The following is a 20,688-nucleotide window of genomic DNA, read 5'->3' on the forward strand; positions in this document are numbered from 1 at the left end:
GGGGCTTCCAGGGGAGACCAGGACCAGAGGGACCCATACGCCAGCAGGAGGGGTCTTGGGGTGTGTCTTGGGGATTACTGGGACTGGTTGTCCACCCATATTGTCAGGCCCCTGGTCTCTGTGGGGTCCCGTGCTGGGGTCATGAGGAAAGGGTGCTCTGTGGCCCATCGACACGACCATGAGGACAGGCCATGGCCCCAACTTCTGCCCCACCCCTGGTGGCAGAGCTGTCTGTCATTCTGCTGTCCACCCTACTAGTTCCTGTCATTGTTGCGTTGTCACCCTCTGTCTCTGTTTCTGCAAGGCTGGCATCTTTCCCACTTGTTCATACATTTCCTCAACCAAAGAGTAGAGGCAGTCATGGACACTGACGCCTCCTGTGTGCTGGCCACGGAGAGAGGACAGATGGGAAGGACCTCTCCTGCCCCCTCCCCATCCTGTTCATGGTCTAGTGGGGGCGGGCACAGAGCTGTCACAAGTGGGCATGAGAAATCCCACAGCGGAGGAGCGTGGGTGCTGTGCAGGCTCGGTGAGGAGTCAGCCACAGTGCCCAGGATCTTTGGGGAATGCATTGCAGCAACTTTAAACTGGTCTCAAAGAGTCTGTAGGATTTATCCCAGCAAAGGAGAGAGGAAGGACAATCAAGGCAGAGAGAACAGCACGTGCAAAGGCTCAGAGGCTTAGGGAGCCCTGGTGTGTTTGCAAAATAGGTGGACAGTTGAGTGTGGGGCGTGTGTCTCTCATGTCTGTGCAGCACAAGGAGGGGAGTGACGGGGGGTGCGCAGGAAAGGGCTCTGTCCTCACGGCAGGCCTGCCAGCCTGGGACTGAGACTGGGAGAGGTGCTGATGCAGGTGACCTTGAGTCACCCTCTGGTACATGTCCTGGGCTCAGAAAGGAGGCTGTAGAGACTGGGCTCAGGTCTGAGGGGATTGTGCAACCCGGGAGTGAGGCTCAGGCAGCCGAGATGCAGGGAGGATTATGGAGATCACGTTGCACTGGCCCCTGTGAGGGGGGAGGTAGGTGGACCTGAACTTGGGCAGCCCCTCTGCCGGTTCTCCAGGCCTGGGTAAACCTGACCTCCCCTCAGCCTGAGCCAAGCTGCATCAGGAGAAAACAGGGCAAGGGGTTTGGGAAAACTGGAATGCCCTGACCCTCTGCTCCCTGCTGGACAATGGGGAGCTGAGAGCTACTCCCAGTGAGTGCAGGTAGAGGGTGGAGGGTCCAGGGGAGCTGCCCCTGCTCAGGGGGAAGCTTCGTCAGCCTTCAGTTTGGCCAGTGGGTAGGTTTGAAGATCTGTGCTCCTGGTGGCCTCTAAGTCCTTCCTGGGATTCCTCAAAACACACATTGTGCAAGGCTGTTCCTGCGCCTTCCACAGCATCCCTCAGTTCCATTCAAAGTTGGGAACACCAAGGTCTTTGTAAATGTTTATTTGCACCAGATGGCTCTATGGTTCAGTCTGTGAAGGACCTGATGAGGCCGTTTCCCCTGAGCTGTGGGAGCAGTTGAGACCCGTCAGGAGTTTCCACACCGCCTTGGGAGGGGATTCCAGCGCACACCTGTGTCCCAAAGCAAATCTAGAGTCTCAAAAGAGACAGCAGACACAGCACCGGACTGATGGAAAATGAGGAAGCTGGCCTCCTCCTGGGATTGGCTCCCTGGCTCTGGCCTTCACTCTCCCAAACCATCCAGACGATCTTTAAAGGAGAAGACTCAAAAGCCATAGTGGCTGGGAAGGACAAAGGTGTGGAGAGAGGACTGTCTGGGACTACAGCCAGGGCATGAGCTCAGGGGCTTACCCCACCACCCCTGGAGTCTGGGGAGAGCGATGGCACTGGACTCTTCCTCCTGGGGGTTGGTATATTCACTGCCACCAGGTGACCAGAGACCTCATGTCCTTCCGGGTGGACTGCCACTGGTGAAGGTGTCGGAGGAGCAAGGAGGTGCAAATCATCTGGGTCTGCCGCCATAGCAGATCTCATCAGAAACAGGAAGGGGGATCTATCTGTCCTTTCAAGAAAGTCCATTTGTCTCTCTCCAAGTTAGGTCTCATCTACATTTCTTGGCTTCTCCGTAAAGAGGTTACTGTCCCAATCTAGCCAAGGAGTAAAAGCTGATCAATATGTAGGGCAAAGTGTGGTGAATGCATTGGGAACCAATTAGAACAGAACAGCAAAATTCTCACTGTCTACAGATTCCAACATTAATAGCGAGGCTGCGGAGTTACACAAACCTGTGTTAAAACATGTAATTTTCGTGGATTTCATCTCCTGTTGTAGATCAATTTGGAAAAACAAAAATATGTAATTTTTAAAAAGCTAAAACACATTCTGATAATCCCAGTGATGTGTAAAGGAGAGAAGAATAGACAGGCTTCCAAACCCTGGGAAGAAAGCTGCTTAATTATATGAGCATCTTATAATGAAGTCTCTTGCAGCTAAAATTAGATTTGGAGTGCATGAATATGTGATAATGTTTGCACATCAGAATGCATTTTTCCCCTTAGCTACTTGGTTCTCAGGGGGCCCCAAGAAGGGAGGAGGAAGTGCTAAGGTTGGTCTTGTGGCTGCAAGAATTCTTGGGGTCCAGGTTTATTTTCTTTTGACTGGAAACTCATTGGAGAGGTTTAAATTCAATGGATTCCAAACGGTTTGTTTAAGATTAGAGAGAAATGGATTGAAATGACCTCACAGTGATCACCACTCAATGTTGGGTGAGGTGGCCTGAAGGCGGTAGGCATAATGTGGAGTGGAAATAATACAGAGTCTTCAGACCAAAGGGCTGGATGTGGTCCCAGCCCTGCTGTCATCTGGACAAGGCCTTTTCTGTCTCTATTCTCAGTTTTCCATCCATAAAATGAGGGATGTGGTAGATGCTTGGTTACAGTTTCAACATCCATTCTGCCATTTCCTTTCCTGGCATCCCCTTGCTTCTGTTTGGGGATTTGTATAATCTGCCAGAGCTGACTCCCTCTTCATCTCCGGGGGAGAACACTTAACCTGGACTAAGCCAACAACATGTTCATCTCCTGGCTACAGTGATTGGTTCAGACATGATTGTGTGAGCTATTACAGCCAGAGGGAATTTCAAGACCTTTCTGGGGATGTTGGATGGAAACTTTTCATCGCCCTGCTGGATGTGAAAGAAGAAGACTGTAATCCGAGGTTTTTATAGTGGCCACCTTGGGACCCTGATGGAGGACCATCCTTAATGAGAAGAAACCAGGTCCATGGTGCTATTATGTACAGGATCAAGCTTTGTCTGAGAGAGGTCCTACCTCTGGACTTTTTTGTTACAGGAGCCAATAAATTCTCATTATTGTTTAAGTGGTGTTGCATTGCATTTCTGTTACTTAAAACCCAGAGCAGTGTACAAAGGGCTTGGATTAAAAGCCCTGAGGCTCTGACATTCTCTGTCCCTATGGCTGATGTAGATAAAGCCTGAAATTCAGACCTCATGAGCTGGTAGGGTTAGAAGGTTACCTTTCAAAGGAATGGAGCTGGGTATGAAATGCTCAGTAAGAAGCTGTGCTCAGTCATCTAAGACAAGTAGCATTTTTAAGTCAGTACTTGGTGAGGTCACCCAGATATCCCTAGAAAATAATTCCACTTGGGCGCTCAGCCCAAAACGTCAGTTGTCTCATTTAATCCTTAATGAACCTGTTGGTGTGGTTATTATTTGATTATCATCTCTGCTTGATAGGTAAGAGGACTAGAGGACTGGAATACCCATCTGTAATGATTGTAAAAGTGTGGCCCTTGTGTATTTACCATAACTCCTTTTGTGAGATTATGACATGGTGTTGGAAGGAATTCTTGGATGAGCTAATTGGATTGGGGGTGAGACACCCGTCAAGGGACATGTTTCAGTAACAACAGATGGGCAGTAAACTGCCTTCTAGGGAGAGTAGGTATCAGTAACCATACAGCTTTAATCTTGCTGAGTGGGTCATGCAAGCTTGGGGCAGAGTAGAATTGCTGCCATTAGAGGAGAAGTGCCATGAAGTCGTGGAGGGTTCCTCTCCTCTCACCTTCCCTCTTGAATCCTGCTGTGTGCCAGAAACTGGAGGAACAGGGGAGTTATACTGGCTCGTATCTTCAAACTGTTTGGAATGTCTGACTATCAAACAGTGTGCCAGAATGGAGGTCCATCCAACTTGCAGAGAAAGGCAAGGATCCCAGGAAATCAATGTGATTATATTTGTCCACAGGGCTCCCTTTTGTGCCTGAAGATAGATTTGGGCTCCTCCTGACAATTAGCACTGTGCAGAAACATTGCAGAAATCCAGGTCCCTGCCATGGGAAATATGAGCAGATCCACCCTAAACTATAAGCATAATTACTTATATAAATTAAGGCATCTTGATGATAAACAAAAATAAAAAGAATTCCAGTTGATGCTTGTGAAGGTTAATTCTAGGTGTCAACTTGGTTAGATGAAGGAATGCTGAGAAACCTGGTAAAGCTATCTTTTTAGGTGTGTCCATGAGGGTGTTTTCCAGCAGAGATTAATATGAGAGTCTGAGTGGACTGGGTGGGAAAGACCCACCCTCAGTGTGGGTGGGAACCATCCAATCTGCTAGGGGTCTGGAGAGAACAAAAAACAGAGGAAAGAGGTGAAGCTCTCTCTCTATCCACTGGAGCTGGGATACACCCTTCTCTTGTCCGTGGACATCAGAGCTCAAGACTCTTCAGCTTTTAGGTTCCAGAACTTACACCAAGGACACCATCAGCTTCCCTCGTTTTGAGGCCTTTGGACTTGGACTGAGCCACGCTACCGGCATCCAGTTTGTAGACGGCTTATCGTGGGACTTTTCTTCATAGTCACGTGAGCTAATTCCCCTAATAAATCCCTCTCATATAATTATAACATATCCTATTGATTCTCTCTCTCTGGAGAACCCCAACCAATACAATGCTATAATCATAAGCATGAGCTGAATGAATTAGCTTTCCAAGATGTCTTCAGTACTCAAGACTTTGGGGGGGGGGGGTTCAGACATCAGCAGTGACAGATCCATGGCTTGAAGGTGTGACCAACAATGATCAATAACAGTAACTAGTGTTCTCACAAGTCACAAAGTTCCACAGACATCATCCCACATGAGCCTCATTGAGGTGGACATTATTATTTTCATGTGGGGGTAAGAAGAAGTTTAGTTTCTGAGACTGAATTGGCCAAAGTTTAACCCCTTTATTTTACAGATGAGGAAAATGAAACTCAGAATGGGAAGGGTCTTATCCGAGGTCAGACTGTGAGAAATGAGCGGTGGAGGTGGAGCCAGAGCGTGGGCTCTTCCACTAAACCACCTGATTGCCCCACAATGCATCCCTATAATTCTTCAAGAAGTTGCTGGAAATGAGACAAGTGTGCACATTCAGCTCATTTGGAAGCAACTCCATTAATTTCACTGCTAATTCCTTGCCATAATGCTTTTGGGTAGGCACCTGAGTTCACTTTTCAGAGCCATTTATCAAACATCCCCAGCACTTAAAAACCTGCTCAGAGGAAGCATCTCTTTCTGAAGAAGTGAGGTCAGAGAGATAGACCACAACTTGCCATAAGGTAAGAACTTCAAGTTTTCATCCAAGTCACAGACATCCCAGGAAGGAGAAAGGCCCTGGTCTTCCCAATATGAATAGGCAAGCATCTCTGGTGGGCTGAAACCAGTAGCGTGTATGTGTGATGAGCACATTTTTGCTCATCAGTTGCTGATAGACAACAGCCCCTTTGAATCCCATTCCAGCTACCCTGAGCATTACAAGTGACAAGAAGCCTGGTCCCCTAGGCTCTGGCATCAACTCATGTGGATAACTCTCCTGCCCACATCCAGCTGGCATGGTGATCTACCCCCTTTGGAAGGCATGGCACATGTTCACTGTGTGTCTGGGAGGAAGCCCAAGGGAGCAGAGTAGTGGTACTTAGCACAGATGCTTGCCCAGCCTTCAGCCATCCATTTGTACAAAGGGACTTGCCAAAGGTTCAAATCATACCTCACCAAAATCACCTGGATTCATTTTCTGTTGCTGCATAACAAATGACCACAAACTGAACAGCTTAAAACAGCACACAATCATCATCCCGCAGTTCCTGTGGGCCAGGAGCCTGCTCATGGTTTGGCTGGATTCTCTGCTTCGTGATGTCACTAGGCTGCCATCAAGGTGTCAGCCAGACAGCAGTTTCATCTGGAGATCTGAGTGGGGAAGAGCCCACTTCCAAGGTCCCTCATACTGGTGGCCCAATTAAGTGGCTTGTGGTTGTAAGACTGAGGTCCTCAGTTTCTCTGGGCTGCAGATAAGCAGTTCACCACATGGCTGTTTGCTTCTTCAAGGCCAGCCGGGGAGTGAGACAGTTTTACATACATAACGCAGTCTCAGGAATGATGCCCCTCACCTTTGCCATGGTCTACTGGTTAGAAGTGAGTCACAGGCCCTAGCCACACCCAAGGGGAGGGGATTATACAAAGGTACAAACACCAGGAGGTGGGGATGACTGGGAATCAGCTTTGGGTCTGCCCACCACACCACCAGTTACGAGAAAGTCCAGCAACCAGTGCATTCTTCACGGCCTATAGAGCAACACTGACCATTGGACCATATTGAATGTAGTGGATATTTTGAGAGCATCATCCAAGAGGATCAGGTTATGTACAAATAATAATAATAAATTCAGAGCTATTGTCCCCAGTCTACTGCACCAACTTTAACAGAATCCATTTCTGAAGCTAAAGGAACATACCCAATTCATATTGGCCAATTCTATACTTTTTTTTTCCTTATCCTGCTGAGCACATAGTGCAATGTTCAATGTCTGGATTTTGTGTGTGTGTGTGTGTGATAAAATATATATAATGTAAGGTTTGCCATTTTAACCATTTTAAACATACAATTTTGTGGAATTAATACATTACATTCACAATGTTGTGTGACCATCACGTCTATCTACTTCCCAAATTTTTTTGTCATCCTAAACATAAACTCTGTATCCATTAAAGAGTCACTTCCTGTTATTCCTTCCCCCAGATTATCTCCTCTGAATTTTTTTTTTTCTTTTTTAGTTTATTTCTGTACTTCTTTCCTTAATTTTCGGACTTATTAACTATTATTTCTTTGAATATTACCATCTCTTTCTTTCTCTAATCTCTCATTCTGGCATTCCTTTACACTGATGTCAAAACTCAGGAATCTAGTTTCCACATCTCTGCTCTTTTTTCCATATTTTCCATCTCTCAATCCCATTGTGTTGGGTTCTAAAAAAAATTCACTTTGATAGTCAAAAAGTATAACTTGCTCTTCACAGTATCCATTCTGCTCTTCAACCCTCCTGTTGATTTCTATGGGTGTGTTTTTTATTCCTGAGACCTCTTGTTGATTTTTCATAACAATATGAACGTGTTTCCAGGATATGATACCCTTCCACGACTCTCTGAGGATATGAAATGTACGCATGTGAACTTCTGTACTGCCTTCTCTATTAGCTCTGTTTCCTCGGGTGTGAGTTTTTCCACTTGTTGATCTTGCTGCCTCTTGCATGGTTTTGGTGTTTATCAAAATGTTGGTGCTTGTGTGTTCATGAACAGAGAGGAGAACTGTGCAGGTGTCAACCATCCTGGCTGTCCCAGGTATGATACCTTAACTGGTGACCCAGTTAGTTACCCGAGGCCACCTCCTGCTCCCAAATTTCACCAACTCTTGGTAGGATGCACCTGTATTCCTTTCTTTCTTTCTTTTTTTATTGAAACCTAATTGATTATACATATTTGTGGGGTACAGGGTTGAATATCGATACCTGTGTACAATGTTCAAGTCAGGATAATTAGCATATTCATCATTACAAAACGTAATCATTTCTTTGGAGCACCCGTATTTCTGAGGCAGAATTCTCAGCTATGTCCTGAGCTCTGGCTTCCCTCTAGGTGTTCCATTTACTTTCTATGTTTCAGAGTTTGCTCAGATTTGGGTCCACTCTGGTGCCCCTTCTCATTTTCAGGCATGGCTATGTCATTGTGTAGATTTGATTATGGGAACAAGGCAAGTGCTTGCTTAACCTGCCATCATAAAAATCAGGTCTTGATGTTAAATTTGCCATCAGAAAAACCAGGTTATTGGACACGAAAACCAGGTCTTTGGTGCTCTAAGAGCATCATAAAAAATACCACGTTGGGGTAGGAAGATCTGGGTTCTCATCCAGAAGTGTCATTTATTTGTTGTATGACCTTGGGCAAGTATCTTCTCCTCTCTGAATCTCAATTTCTTCATTAAAAAAAATTAGAAGTTGGACATTAGAATTGTCTAAATACTCATCTAGCTTAACCATTCTAAAATTCTCCTTATTTCATTCACATGATCTCATGAAAAGGAATGATTTTTGTGTCTTCTCAACACAGGCCCTCACCAATGATATCATAACAGACAGACTTCCAGGTCTCCCCCCAAAATGGATAGTGCCCTGGGAAAAATAAAATACCCTGAAAATAATTTTTGTTAATTCCTTTCATTCTTTATTTTTTAAATTCAATACACAACTATCCAATATTTTTCATTCACTTGGAAAGCTATATTTATGTATTTCCTTCCTTAGATTTTTAAGCTAGTGGAGGCAGGGACAATGTTTACAGCACAGGACCCGATGTGCAGGAGGCACAGAAAATGTCAGCAGAACAGGAAGAGGGATTTATGAAACTCCTAAATCACCTGGATTTTAAAGTTTTACCAGAAAATAATATCTTCCTGGAAAACACTTCCTTGTTTTTCCTATTTACAAGTTGAGAAGTTGCTGAAGACACCTGGCTGACTTTTCCTACCAGCTATTTATTGAGAAGCTCAGGGACTGAGTTGAGCTATCATTGTTCCGTGCTGCAGGTATAAAAGGTGAAGAAATATGGCAGCCACCAAATTCTGCTGAAGAGTTGTTCTGAGCTACCACACCAGTTCTTGGTCAACCATCTCTTCCCAACTCTAGGAGAAGAGCAGGAACCAAATTGGCAGGGTATCTGTCAAAACTTCCAGTCATGGGTGTTTTGAAAGATAGTCTAATGGCTCAATCCACACCTTCTCTCTAAAGCCATCTCCAGCAAATGGCTGCTGTTCTTGTTTGCCTTGGGGCACGTGGGGAACAGTGGCATTTCTACCTTCTCTAGTTCAGCAGCTTATTACCTGAAGCTAAGCATTAAACCTATAGCAGAACATTCTTTTAATATAAACCTCCATCTATTGCAGACCCCAAGGTACAGCACAAAGACCTAACTCCCAGATTAGGTGCAGGTAGAACCTTCCTCTCCACAGGATGGGGAAAGGCTGAGAATGCAGAGACACAGCAAGGACAGTCTGCCTAGTGGCCAGCCTAGGGCTTCCCACCCCAGTAGCATCATAAAGTCTAAGGCTCATTGCATTATCTATTGCTATGTAACAAATTACCCCCAAACCTAGCCACAACTCAAAGCCATGACTTAAAACAAACATTTATGAACTCAGAGTTTCCTGGGTCAAGAATCCAGTCAAGAAGCTGGCCTGGGCTGCAGTCTTATCTGAAGGCTCTGCTCGGGGAGGACCCACTTGCAAGCTCAGTCACATAGCGGAGTGGCAGCATTCCATTCCTTTCAGGTTGCTGGGCTGAGGGCCTCAATCTCTTGCTGGCTGTTGGACAGTGGCCACCCTCTGTTCCTTGCCACCCTGGCCTCTCCATAGGGCATCTCACAATGTAACAGCTGGCTCCATCAGAATGAGCAAGCAAGAAGAGCTAGAGAGAGTGTGAGGAAGATGGAAATCACAGTTTTTTGAAACCTAATCTTGGAAGTGACACCACAGCACTTTTGCCACAAGTTCACTAGATGCAGCCCTCCTCCAGCGGAGGGAGAGACACAAAGGCGTGAATCCTGGAAAGCAGGGAGCTGCATACCATACTGCCATCAAGGGCCTCCTGCTCTAGGGTCACAGTCCACCTGGTCTCGCCCCTGCACACAGCCACTCACAGCCTTCTGCATCCTCAGCAAAGCTTCTCCAGCCCCATAGGCTGGCTAGGCTCCTGCTCACCTCATTGTTGGAGCTGAGAGCTCATTTCCTGGAGTCTCCTCCCTTACAACTGCAGCCCTTAGTTCCTTATACCAAGGAGAACTGTCCAGGTCCCCACATTCATCCTGGAAGGGAACGAGCAAGGCAGGAAAACTCTGGCCAGAATCCTAGTGGAATGGCCCACTCCACGGGCCCACGCAGGAAACCTGCACTTAACATAATTCATTATTGACTGCTATGCTCAGGCTTCCTCTGTCCCATGGCCACATTAACCTCCATCAGATAATTAAAGGCTTGGCTTTCCATGAGAGACCTTAAATGTCACCTTTCTGCCACCCAATACGTCTCTGAATGACACAGATGCTAATGAGATGTTCAAATATAGAAAACTGAACGACTCCTTGCTTCCGTCATGACATTTATTCAGCCGGAGTGATCTGACTACATCACTACATTACTTATCATTTCTACCTGACCTTGGGTGGTGGAGTGTAATCTTTAAGGAAACTATCCATTTAATCTCTCTCGCCTTATTAGCATTTAATTACTATGACAAATTTCCAGATGTACAAAGGATGTTAGGATTATAATTCAATTTTCCCCTCAAACGGCCCAGTAGCCAAGTGTGTCTCTGGCACCATCAATTTCTGATCAAGGAAGTTGCCCAGACAAAGTGGGTTCTCCTGCACCTCTGAGCACTGAGCAGGGCTTATTCCAACAATTTCTGTTAGGAAGTGCACTTCCTAACAGAGCCCTCTGCCAGGCCCTGCTCTCTCTCTCTTTCTCTCTCTCAATCTCTCTCTCTGTCAGTGGGCTGAGCTGCTCAGGGTCAGACTGAAGAATGGGGACAGGAAGAGGACATTCTATGCACAGGATGCCAGCAAGTCCTCAGGTCTGAGAGCTGCCCTGGCCAGGGGACACCCTAAGCAAACTGTTCTATGCAGATTTTCAATTGCAGAAGGACAATGGATGGAAATAACCTGGAGACACCTCATCTATTTCACTTTTTTTCATGGCCAAATTCTGCTCTGTGAGTTACTCTGCCGTTTTCCCATGGAGATGCTCCATTTTGACACCTCTTGCTTGCCCTAATCCCATAAACCACTGAGCATGTCTTTCTCGGGGTTACCATCCTTGGATGTGGGGAATGAAGCACTTCTGAAATGTGGAACGACCATCAGACCTGGGGCCTGGGGTCTCAGGCTCTAGAACCGACTCTACCACTCCCTGCCCGTGCACTCTCTAGTGGACTCTCCCCTTCCCTGAGAACTACCACTCAAGCACAGTGGTGGAGCTCGCATCTGGGAACCTTATGACCTTGTCTCCCTGGCCAGATCTCCCATTGGAGCCTGCTGATCTGAACTGGGGCAGTCTGAGAGTCTCTTTTCTGGTTGCTTGGACATGGGGCTGAGAGACCCCAGCCTGCCTGCTGGGTGTGTGAAATGAAGACACGTGAATATGGGCCCTTGGAGTGTTGACTTGGCTGTGCAGAAGGTCTCTATAGAGACCAATGAATGGCGTCACTGTGCTGAGGGAAGGACAGGAAGTAAATAATCAAAATGACAACCAAAACCCAAGACAAAAATTGTGTACCTAATCAAATCAATTCACTCAGTTGTCTGTGTTGTTTTCTAGTCCTTTTTTTCTGCTAATTTTCTGTTTACTTATATGATCTAATGAAATACATAGACTTTTACTTTCTTCTTTTTATTTAAAATTATGTTATGAATATTTTTCCATTTTTCTATAGTATTTTTTATAACTCATTTTTCCCACGTTCCTGTCCAGCTTCCTGATATAGTCACCAGTAGTGACAGTCTGGCACGATCCATTCACACGATTCTCTATTCCTGTATAAATATATAAAAGCATGTGTGTGTGTGTGTGTGTGTGTGTGTGTGTGTGTGTATATATATATGTCTAGATCTATATACCTATAGACATAGATATTAAAATTGGGGGCTCATCATTTGTTTTTGCAAAAATGTGAAAATACAATGCACAGATATTCCCACTGAATTATGCACTATATTCACGCCTTCAGAAGGCAGCCTAATAGAGTCAGGGAGAAATGGATTAATGGACACAAAGAATGAATACATTTTATATTGGTAAATATGCCAGCTATCCTGATTTGATCATCACATATTGTACACAAATACTGATAGTCAACTCTGTACCCCACAAATATGTATAATCAATTACGTTTCAATTTAAAAAAGAAGGTGGCCTAATATTCTCTTGTAGGTATCTTCAAAATGGGGTGCACACATTCCACTGGCCTGAGAGAAAATATTCAAACTTTTATCTATTAATTTTTATCTCATCTCTTCAAAATTTCTATTTTGTGTTTGTTTATCCTATACTTAAGATATTCATACATGCAAATAAATATCCATATTTTAGAGGAGCATTGCTATCATTAAATGGGTAATCAAAAATGTAGGCCACTAGTCTACAGAGTCAGGGACCAAGTTGTTCCCACATTTCTTCTCCGATGGATATCCAGGTTGTTTCTAGATGCTGCAACAAGCATTACTCTACACGCACATTTACACACTAGTGCTTTTAGTTCTGTAGGATAGATTCCCAAAAGTAAAATTGCTGGTTCTAAGAGTATGTGTAGTTTTAATTTTAATCAATATTGGTGTCCTGCTCTTCAAAATGTCTGTAGAAATTTATATTCCCACAAGCAATGTATGAAATGCTTCTTTTCCTGTATCTTTACAGACTTTAGGAATTATTACTACTTCCAACTTTTGCCAATCCAATGGGTGTGTTGAGAAATGGCCTCTAACTGCAGAGTATTTTTCAGGGCACCTTCCTATCTAAGTAAGGGCACTGGGCAAGATGACCTCTGGGAGTCCTTCTAGCTCAAGGATCCATGATTCTCTAATTATCTGTTTTCACAGTTCACCTGTTGGCAGGTGTGTGTTTAGTCCCCCTTTCACTAGTTGTTTGCGAATCCCAAAGACATCTCTGGAAAAGTTGCCAGAAACCAACAAATCAAGGGCTGGGAGGAAAGCTGAACACAGTCCAGAAGATCATCTCACCAATACGATTCAGCTTGTAAAAACCATCTAGGTTTTTACTCTGCAATTTCATCCAGAACAAATAATAAAAAGCAGTGTGTAATCGTTCTAGGATGAGCATATTCATAGTAAATATTTTAAGATCAATGGCTGCACAAAATGCATTTTCCTTGGAGGCTCACTTTTCAAATAGCTTTGTATCTAGAGTGCTATTTCAATAAATATTCATGGAGAAATTCATCAATGTGTTTTACCACGTACAGCTAAAATTTCAAAGGTCCTAGAAGAAAAGATGTATGATGCAAATCTTACCCTCTTTGGAGAAGTGGTGAAAAATACTTGACATGCTTTGGTTTTCTCTGAGTATAAACCCTCCGAGACAGGCATCTGCACTGTTCATTCCTGCTCTTCTCTAGCCTGTGCTGGGGTGGATCGCAGCCTGGTCAGAGTGCACTGGCCAGAAGGACTGAAGGAGGCAGGGAGACGAGAGGTCAGGAGGTCCTATGTGCTGAGCCTTTCAAAGCCTCCTGAGCTATCCCTGCCAGCTACTGTTTGGTGAATGCATGCCCAACATCTTGCCAGAAACTTTCTACATATTCTCTCGCTGAGTCCGCACTATGACCCTGTGGAATAGTCACCATTATTATTCCCATTTTACAGACAAGGAAATTGGACCTCAGAAAAGTTAAACAATTTGTCCCCAACCTCACAAAGCTAGTTAAGAGGTAGAATGAGGATTCAGACTCAGGTCCATCTGGCTCCAACTTACTTTGTGATTAGTCCTCCTGAGCCTCAGTTTCCCATCTGTAATTTCCCCAGATCCCTAGGAGCCTACTGGGGCTGTAGAGATTGGAAGAAGCTCCGGGTGGTGCTAGATGCCTTCTTCATTGTCCCTGCCCCATGGTGCCTGTGAGTGCAAGTTGGCTGCCCACTCTGGACACGAGGCATCCTGTGGCATCATTCTTCTTGGCCCCTTTTCCTGTGGCAGGAAGTAAACCCACACAGGCAAAGAATCAAAAATCTGGCTGCTTATTCCTGCCAATATTTCTATCTTGGGTAAGCATATTTATTTTTATAACGGCAAGTTTTACCCTTGGCAATGATCAGATCCAATTGCTCCCTTGCTTAAGGTGTTGGATTTACTCCCCATGGCCAGTAGAATAAAACCCAAATGCCCCACTTGGCTTGGTATTCAAGGCCCTCTGCAAACCCCCCCCACACACACACACATAACCATTTTTTCACAGCTGTAACCTGCCCTTTGTGCTTCAGCCACTCAAGATGGTACCTCTTCCTCTGCCTCAAATGTCTTTCTTCCCTCTCTCTGACTATTCACATCTTAACATCCTTCAAGGTCCGATCTGGATGGACCTGCCTCCTTCAGCAAGCCTTCTTTGTTCCCCCAGACAGAATTAAGGGGTCTGTCCTCTGGAATCCCCACAGCTACATTTCCGCCATTCTGCTGTTAGCCATCAATGGAGTTTTTTCATATCTGCCTTTGCAACTTGACTACGAGCTCCTGCACAACACGGGCTGTGTTATTCATTGGTTTCTTCTAGCACCTCACTCACGACCTCGTTCAGAGTAATACTTATGATGACACTATCAACAATAGTAATAATAGCTAACATTTATGGAGGGTTTAAGATGGGATTTCATTTAGTCCTCAGCACAATCTCATGAGGCACATAATGTATTTACTCCTATTTCACAGATAAGGAAATAGGGGGTTCAGAGAGGTCTCATGGAAATGGCAGAGCTGGGATTTGAACCCAGGATGCCCAATTCCTGAGCTAACCACTCTGACCCACTGGCTCATTAGATGCTCATTAAATGTTTGTTGAAATAACAAACAAATGCATTAGTGAACAAGTGGGTAATATGAGAAAAATTCATGCAAATATAGAAAAACCATCCGCTGCCTTGACTCAATCAGGGCATTTCCTAGAATCCAAGCAATAACAGCGAGCGTTCTCTTCCATCAGTGGATGCCTGCCATCCTCCTGCTCAGGAAAATCCCATCGACACACTTGTTATAGAAACCAGAGCAGCGGGTGTCATTCCAAATACACTCCCAAGGGATATGAGAAGACTGCCTCATCCTTTTGGGTCCAGAACAATGCTCTGACTATCCCCAGGAGGACAGGACTTTAGAGCTGCACCCAGACCAGCAGGGGTGGGTGACTTGTGCTCATTCCCACCCTTTCACATGAACCTCCTGGGACAAATAATGGTGCTTAGGTTGCTACCTAGTGTCAGAGAGCAGTATGGGCTGGATATGTTTGGAGAGAGGAAAAAAGCCAAGGGGGACGTAGGAAACCAGAGAAAGGACAGAAGGTGAGCAGGCCACAGCAGCATGGACTCCAGGCTGCAGCTGTGGGTACTACAGGAGGGGGCAGGACGAGACCACTGCTGCAGGAATGTGGGAGACATAACTGTGTCTCTGTCCCAGAGGAGTCTTGGGTGCTAGGCAAGCCCATGGCCACCATGCTTAGCTCAGGGAGTAGCCTCCTCACCCGGGCTTGGCCAGGGGTGAAAACACAGACGGGGGCCCGGCCTGCCTGCCCACTGGCAGCCACCCTGCCTTCCTGATGCTCAGAAGGAGGGGGACAAGCCCTGGAGCATCGGCTCTTCTCCCTTCTCCCCACTTGCCCCACGCAAGAAAAATTCTGGAGACACACACAGACACTCAGTGACAACACAAACACACATGCACGCACATGTGTAAACACACTTTTTCACACACACACACACATGCATACACACATGTATTACATGGGCACACACCTGCAGACCTGCATACACACATTTTCTGTCCCACACATAAACACATACACACATGCATACAAGGGTACTTCAAAAAGTTCATGAAAAAATAGAATTAAAATATAACACAAACATTTCCGTGAACTTTTTGAAGTACTCTATATACACTTGCATGAACACACTTTCTCTCACACACACACACACACACACAAACACATACACATTCACACACACATTCACACATATACACTCATGTATGCACACACATGTATATAAGACATGCAACATGTAATTCCTGCCTCACATAAACACATACACACTTACACTCATATACATGTGTGAACACACTTTCTCACACACAAAAACACATATGCATACACACATACATACAAATTCACAAATATACACAATCACACACATGCACACATATACAGGTGTGCGCACACATACACACGTGCACACACATGCTTTCTCTTGCATTCATAAACACATACACATACATCCCACACTCAGAAAGTTTATTAGGCTTCCAAGCACTTCAGAGCACAAGAAAATTGACGAGTCTTGTTTCTGGAGAGAAACCAGCATGTTCTGAAGGCCAGTGAGCAAGGTTCTTCTCTCTGGGGGGCAGCCAATTAACTTAATCTCTTTTCTTGTCCTTGATGGTTTTCTGGCCTTGCACATGATAGGAAAGTGGACCTTGGAACCAGGGGTCCACCAGGGGCCAGAGAACAGAGGTGCATGGCCAAAAGGAGCAAGAAGGAGATGAAATGCGTGTGGAGGATTTAATTTCCAGTTAGGAAGATCGAAATAATTTCCTAAAGTGATTTTGGAAGCATATGAAAGCATTTTCCTTTCTGAACTTGAGAGTAGCTCTTGAGGCTGTAACTACCTCCCCGGGTGCCCAGGAATCTGGTCCGCTTTCCAGAAGAGCTGAGAACCAGTGGCAGTGAGATCTGCCGTCTCTGCCAGAACCTTGAGGGATAGGATATGAGAAGTCCCACCCGATTGGACTGAATCTATCCATCCATCCATCCAATCATTCGTTAATTCATTCATTCTCCCATCCAGCCTTTGATCATTTATTCACAAAATTAACATTTATTATCATCTGCTATGTGTCTGCATTAGGCCTGGCCTTGAGGTCCAGGTCCCCTGAAAGGACTTCCAGCATCCTCTTGACTATCCACTGAAAGGAAGGGATACTGGTTCCAAAGGCTCATCCTTTTCTAATTCAAATGCAAAACAGAAGATAAACCCTCTCAGGTGTGAAACTCCCTTGGCTGAAGAACAAAGCAGTAGCTAGTACTGGGCTTGGCCCGTGCCAGGTTCTCAGGAAAGACCTGCTGATTCGGGATAGCTGGTACCACCTGTTTAAATGCCCTTGACGAACTCCACACTTTACATCTTTGAAAGTCTTTCATTTAGGTTTCATGGTGGAAACGAGGCCGAACAATTATGAGTGCTTTTTCTGTGACAAGTTTATGGGTATATTTTAAAGGAAGCAAACATATGCCTATTAAGCATGGGGAGAATTATCAGTGAATGTTTTTAAATGACCAATAAAAATGAAATTATCATTGCTCATTGTTTTTTATGGATCATAATGTGTTTGTTTCTTATGGATATATCCAACAAACTCCCTTCCTAGACACCGGCCGCTAATTAGGTAGTTAGCACACAGTAATACATGCAAGTGGGTTCTCGCCTGTCATAATTCATCTTCATAAATGTAATTGGCCCAATGAAAGAGACCACAAAATAATTCTGCAAAGAGAAGACAGATTCAATAAGAACTGATTTTACTCTTTTCTTTTGCAAAACTACAAGCCTGAGATAGGAGTTTTTAAGAACCTATCAGATTTTGTTTTCCCATATTGCCACCCCTACCCCAATTTGTTACTTAACTACTTATTGCTCTATTCAAATCATTGCCTAAACTGGAGTAAATGAAACTTGAAACAAACTCCCCACTGCAAGGAACTGGGGAAGTAGAGTATATAGGCAGCTGGCAGAAATAATGGTGATACAAGGTGGACAGTAATAAACGCACTGGAGAAAGGGCTAAAGGAGTTCAGTGGCAAAGTAATTGCTTCCTGCTGGGGAATCAGGGAAGGCTTCATAGAAGAAGGGGCATTTGAGATGAATTTGGAATAATGAAAGGGTGGGGGGCAGGTGGAGAGGTCAGCAGCCAATGTGAGGGGCTAAGGCACAGAGGTAGGTTCGTTCAGACTAGCATGGGATCAATTTTAGTGGAGTGTAGGCAGGTAAAGGGTTGTGAGATGAGAGATGGAGTGGAAAGATGGGTTGAAGGTTGCTATGATGTAGGGGAAGCATATTTTATATTATTTTAGATCAAGGCTGTGCCTCCCTTCCCTTTGCATATGCAATAAATATTAACTGGGTGCAGTCCATAAAACACACCCACTACTTGCCAGACCCTCTGCTGGGGCTATGTAGGAGACCCAGATGATTTAGGTACAAAGCCTACCCCCAGGGACTCAGAGGAGGGTAGAAATGATGATGTGGCTAAAGCTGGCTTGAACTTGTATCCACATTTATTATTGGGGGACAGGGGGTGTCACTGTTCACATGTGGCAGTTGATCCCAAATGAGCTCACTACCCATATTCCATATCACAGCAGGATTGTCAGCACAAAGCTCTAGCCGTTTCCAAGGCAAAAGATATTTGGACCATTTGCTGCCAAATTCTTCTGCTTCTCTAGCTAACATTTTCCTCCTTGAAAATTTGAATAAGCCTGGAAAAGACAGTAAGAAGCAATAGTCAGGGCGATAGGAGGGAAATGCAAATGAGAATCATAATGCAGAATCTAAGAGAATGGGGAATTTCAGGAAGGAAGAAATTGGCAGTGTCGTTGGCTATAGGCAATTAAAATAAGAGAAGTCTGGTAAGTGTCCATTGCATTTAGCATGGAGAAAATCACTGATGACTGGAGAGAGCAGGGGGCAGAGGGCCAGGGGCAGTGGGAGGAGGCGGTAGCTGATCTGGGTGCTGAAGTCACACAGCTGGTGCAGGTGTCTAGCCAATGCCCACCATCCACACCTACACTTAGCTTTTTGGGTCTCTCTCTTCAACAGACCTAATAACTCTCAGGAAATTATATCTTTCTGCTTTTTTACATAGTGCATTATGTGCTACTATGAGTCTACTGTAGTGGTTCCTACCCTTCCATGGGACTAAAATTCCAACTCAGTAACCTAGATGCAGCCCAGATTCTTCCCCTTCTCTCTCCACTCCAACTTCTGCTTATTCTCTCTGCTCATCACCTCACTTTCTGTCTCCTCCTCTTTATCCCTATGGCTTCCTTTGTGGTAGATTGAATTTTTGGTTCCAACTCTTCGCTACTTTGTGATAGAATTACTTGCACACTCTTTCCATGGCCTGGGGTCTAAAAGTATACTTCTCCCTCCTTGATTTCTGGGTTGACCATATGACTTATTTGAGCTGATGAGATGTTATTGAAGTAATGCAAGTAGAGGCTTGAGTTGTTCTTGTGCAATTGAGTTTGCTCTTTCAGCACTCCAGTGATACACCATGAGAAGATTATGGGCCATGTAGATGTTGCCACTTCAGACTGGACCCCAGAAGAAACATGTGAAATCAACCTGGCCATGCCCAGCCAATCTGTACCCTAAAGCAGTGTCACTCACCTGAGCCCAGCCTAGATCAGCCATAATCAACCTACAGACCCATAATTATATGAATAAATACTTATCATTTTAAGCCACTGTGTTTGGGGTTGGTTTGTTATGCAGCATTACCACAGCATCAGCAGACTGATACAATGTCACTAATTCAAGTTTTCTACTATCACTTCTTTCATGTTGAACTGCTGTGCAGACTGTTAGGCAATCCCAATCATCACTGTAAACAAGGAAGACTGCCCCTCAGAGTTGTTTGACATTTCTTCCAGAAGGCTTATTCTTTCATTCATTCATTTGTTCATACAATCAACAAATGGTTACTTGTGCTAAGCCTTAGCAAGGGCACTGGGGTCAAGGAAACTGTGGCTATAAATTGGAACAAGACACATTCCATCTTTTCAAGTGAGAGTGAAAGATGTGTATACAAATAATGACACCCCAAGGTGCCTGCCGTATTTCTTATCCTAAAGTAAACCAAGCGGAGGTAAAATAATCATTCTTGCAAATGCCTTTGTTTATACTTAAAAGCAATTATCTGTGGATTTTTTTTAAATAAAATCTATAGTAATTATGAGCTTGCCTTTTTCTTTTTCACATATCACATGAGCCAGTGAGAAAGTGGAATGCAAGACGGTCTTACCATATGTCAATATCAAATACATTTTCCTTTAAAGTGTGCTTTGTGCATCCTTCTGGAAGATGGGGAATGAAATGCACTTGTAAACAGGCAGAAATGATTCATGGGATCATGATTGCTTTTCATCAGCTCCATCAATTATATACAGCGATGGGACTTGGTGAAATACATTTACAACTTGTTTAAAACACTCCTTGAAACAATTCAGACCTTGTTAAGTCCTGGTGTGCTCAGCCAAGCATGGCTGGGCTGGCAGTCCACAGAACTTGGTCCGAGCTGAACAAGCCCAAACTGACTTTGGCCAAGAGGAATGAAGTGCCAGGGTGAAGACTCCTTCCGATCTCTCTTTCCGTTGTCATGAGAAGGAGGACAGAGAAGCCAGATATGGGATAAGTACAAATTTTTACTAGATTGTCAGGAAAACATCCAAATAATCATCAAGCCAATTAACAATACTATGCCAGGTGATGGGGATACAGGTATACAAGTAAAATGTAAATACATGGTCCTGCCCTCAGGTTGCTTATGGTCTCGTAGGAGATAAACATGCCATCCTCAGCTCCTTCATCTACTAACTAT

This window comes from Cynocephalus volans, chromosome 10 (assembly GCF_027409185.1).
Source record: "Cynocephalus volans isolate mCynVol1 chromosome 10, mCynVol1.pri, whole genome shotgun sequence".
Taxonomy (NCBI): Eukaryota; Metazoa; Chordata; class Mammalia; order Dermoptera; family Cynocephalidae; genus Cynocephalus; species Cynocephalus volans.